This window comes from Phycodurus eques, chromosome 13 (assembly GCF_024500275.1).
Source record: "Phycodurus eques isolate BA_2022a chromosome 13, UOR_Pequ_1.1, whole genome shotgun sequence".
NCBI lineage: Eukaryota > Metazoa > Chordata > Actinopteri > Syngnathiformes > Syngnathidae > Phycodurus > Phycodurus eques.
Genome location: NC_084537.1, coordinates 23,520,979 through 23,525,462, shown reverse-complemented (window position 1 = coordinate 23,525,462; position 4,484 = coordinate 23,520,979).

Here is a 4,484-nt window from a genome sequence, read left to right as displayed (position 1 = left end):
CACCATCAGGGCTGGGACTTGGAAACTATGTGTAGACTAGGTGCGGGGGCAAGACCCAGACATGACCCCCTGGACACGGTCGGAAGTGTCGTTATATGTCACAGGTTGCGGAGCTTGACCGGAAGTGACATTTCTTTTGTCACATGTGTGACCGGATGTGCCGTTATCTATCACAGGCGTGACTAGAGATGACGTCATGGGACACAGGTGCTCGGGCGATCACATTTTGACGGAAGGAGACTAATATCCCTCTCTTGTACGAAAAGTGTAAATAGATCAGCAAATATATTCTATTGGAATACTCTTTTATTGTTATTATTATTATTTTGACGGTTGATAACACGTAGACGTTGCTAGAACCGCATTAGGGACTCCAAATGAGTTTGTGCTTTATATCATGGTTTAGAACCTTGTGGATTGGACTCGTTTTCACTGTCATTCGTTGTCTTCATCAAAGTCACATATTTATCTTGTGGTGCTGAGCAGCACAAATTAATGCGCCGCTCAGACCCGCTGTTGATGCTTCCTTTCTTTGTCAGTGACCACACGCGTGAGACATAGTTTTGCTTAAGGAAGTTTGGCAGGCACAGTTGACGGCTTTGATCCCTTGAGTTTAATTTGCCTCATATTAAAGTCCATGATTTTCTCACTGACAGAACCTTCTGCAAGGAAACAATCATTTGATGGGTTCCTAGTTTTTGTTATTCGCAAGAAGATGCTTTGTAACATTCTTATCTTGACTGTTGACACTTTATGCAGACAAATTAGGCACTTTTCAAGCAACTTTTGGTAACGGAATAATTTTCTCTGCTGATTGTCAGTCATTATTTTCTCTTGACATGACATTAATTCTTTAAAAAAAAAAAAAAAAAAAGGTCAGAGTGCCTGACCGCACTCTTTATCTTTTGTAACTGTTTAGTATGAGCATAATATAATAGAATTATGTTCATTCTATGGAGATGTGCAGTTTATTGATAGACTGGTAGTAGTCACACGTTCAGCTGCCTTTTGCTGAAAAATGAAGGTCCATTTCGACAAAATGTCAACTCGATGAAAATTAATCTGTTATTATTTTCCATCCATCCATGAGTTTCCTACACCACTTAACCTGTTCAGGTTCATGGGGAGCTAAAGCCTATGTTATACAGTGGACCCCTGCATATTTGCAATTTGCCATTTGAAAATTCACCTAGTCTCATACTTTGTTGGGAGGGACCTATCCTCTTTTATTTGCAGGAAAAACTGGCTTTTTCACAATTTTTAGCATTTTTAGTTGCGCTATCCTGTCTACAGTATGTATGATCTTTAATTGCATTGTAGCGTCCCATTGGTTGAGATGATGAATGGTCACTGCTGGCTGTAAACATGGCAAAAAAGCCACTGAAATCTAAATTGTTATGCAATTTATATTTTTCTTTGATTTTCTCAAATAGTTGATACAAATGACAGCCACCATAATGTTCAGGTCATCAACCGTCAGAATATACTGTAATTAAAATGTTTTTGAACAAACCTCCCAATGATAATAGAATTTTTTTGCAAAATAAAAAAACTTAAAATGCACTGTTCCACATTATTATGCACAACAGTTTCAAGACATTTGACAGGTTTGAAAGAACTGAAAATTGTCATTTATTGAATTTGCTGCATTAGGAGGTCATATTTACTGCAATCAAAAGCTATTTCAGTCAAAAACATCTTAAGTCAAGTCACATTTTGACATAAGTTTCCTTATTTGATAGCAACTTCACAATTCTCCATTAAACTTGGGTTTTTGGAGACTTTCTGCTTGACTTTCTTTGAGATGGTGATGGTCATGCTTGAAGATGACTTTGCAAATGAAAGCATTTTTTTTCTTTTTTGGTACCATGGTCAGTCAGAAGCTCCACATATTTTTCAGAGGTGATTTTCACACCTTCAGGAAACCTCAAGGAGCCGGCAAGCTCTCCCCCCGACATGTTTCCGGTCAAATACAACATGTACAATGTGAGTTTCTGCTTGAATTTCTTTGCAGGAAGTCAGAATAGCCCCAGTAGCCTGCAGTCATTGTATGGGTATTATTGGACATAGCAGGAGGAAACAATGAGAAGACAAGATGATGTTGAAAAGTATAACTTTAAGTTATGTTCCTCAGAAATGTTATTTGTGCAGGTTACTTTTGCTACATAACCCAATTGTTGTGGTCTACAGTATTTATTTAATTTATTTGATACCCTAACCGAGCTATATTTAAAAGGGGAAAATGATGACCACATCTGCAACTGTAGTAGACTTGTTAAGTCACGCAAGTCATTTTGATATTGCAGTGCTGGAAAGAAATAGGACTAGCCAAAGATTTTAGTTTAATGTTCCTTTACATCCCAATAGTACCGAATATGGTTTTTTTTTTTTTTTTAAATGTCGTTAAGAGGCTCCTCCCAACTGAATAGCTTTGTTGTAGCTTAGCCAGTTCTGTTATCTATTTATGAAATTTTGTGTTTATGCACAATATTCTCTCACATCCTTTGTGTCTACTAGCCTCCCTCTCCATAAAAACACATGACACCCCTGAGTAGGACTAGATATGTTTTTACTTCCTTCTGCTTTCTTTTGATCATATAAACTGGGCCAAAGGATGGAATTTATTGCATCTAGCTTTTTCTTTCTTTCTTCCTTTCTTTTCTGGTTATATGTTCAAATGTAGCGATCGATCACTAAATCAAACCATTTCCACCTCTAGACCAAGCAAATAATTGAGGAAATAACGGACCAATGAGTTGACAATGATAACCATTGTTGGTCTCGTGCTTTTGTTATATGCCACAGAATATCCACAAAGCACCAATTTGAAGAGGGCTCCGACGGCCTCACACTATTTCTACTATAATTATTCTCAAAAGTGCTCTGTGGTTGAGTATGACTTGATCTTCACCAGAAACACAGAGGTTCAGGAAGTCTAGCGGGGGGACAAAAGTCTTCAGGGGATGTGGACCTAACCAGCTAAAACAGCATTTGAGTTGCCTGGAGATAATGGAACATTTATAATGCATAAATGGTGGAAATAAAGTCCTGCATTGCACAAGAAAAAATGAAATGGACGAGAGAGAGAGAGAGAGAGAGAGAATATGACTAAGTGGGTGGTGGCGATATGGACCCTTTCTCGCTGCTGATGATAAATGGTGGCCCTTTTAGAAGAAGTAAGAGTTTGGAGTCAATATGGGCGGCACGATTAACAATCACCGAGGCAGTGACATTTTGATAAAGCCATTTTTATGCCATATGCAGACTGCAATTGTTAGCAAACAGTCCCCGATGTGATACCACTGAGTGTTCTGGAGGCTTGCGAATGACATTTTCAAAAGCCAACCATTTTCTTAATTACAGAACAAATCATTGACATGTCTTACAATTTGTATTGTTAATCAGAGTTAATAGGAATGTTTTAGTAACTAATCTCCCCAGTTCCTGGTCTGTGTCCTCAATCAAGTTCCCGTTCCAAAAACTCCAAAATGCGAGTTGTGGTGGTGGGATTTGTGGGATTCTGTAATGCCCTGCAGGTACAATTTTCCATAACGTGGCAAACTCCCTATCTGCTTCCTTCGCCTTCTGATATGTGCTCTAAGCCCTCAGTTAGAAAGTCAAATCCTCCTTTGCTCCTTTTTAATCTTACCTTTTTGCACTTTTTACTGGGTTAGCGAAAAGCTGCGAACCAATATTTCCTACCCTCTATACGAAAGATGGATCTACAGTGTCTGTCCTTCAGTCAGTCAATCTGTCTGCAGTTGAGACAACCAACTAGCCATTTATGTATGTGTTCCCCGAAAGAATGTATTGTACATTTATTCTAAACCCAACTCTTAATTATTGTGCTGAGGTGTATTTATGTTATGTAGTCTTGTATCACCTCAACTACCACCTCAACAGCTTGACTTGACACAGAGAGGGAGAGCTTATTACAACTTATAAAGTGGAAAATTGAAAACCTAATTAAAAAACTACATTAAAACTAATAAACACTTTGCAACAGTATGAACCGTTGAACCCCTATGATCTGAATCAGAATCAGAATCAGAATCAGAATCATCTTTATTTGCCAAGTATGTCCAAAACACACAAGGAATTTGTCTCCGGTAGTTGGAGCCGCTCTAGTACAACAAACAGTCAATTTACAGAACACTTTGGGGACATAAAGACATTGACAAAAAACAATTGTGCAAAAAGATGCAGAGTCCTCTAGCACTTAGAGCAGTTCGAACGACTAATATTGCAATAGTCCGGTGCAATGACCATTGTGCAAAGGGCGCTGAGACTTCAAGGAGTGTATGCGGTTTAAAGTGACAAGTAGTGCGATCATCTGGGACAATGTCGGTTGTGCAAATGTTACAGATACTCCTCAATCAGTGTGCAAATGGAGCAGATGCTACTCTGGCATGAGTGGCCAGTATATGCAAATAGTGCAGCATGGCGAGACAACTACAGTGAGTGCACAAGTAATAAATAATTGG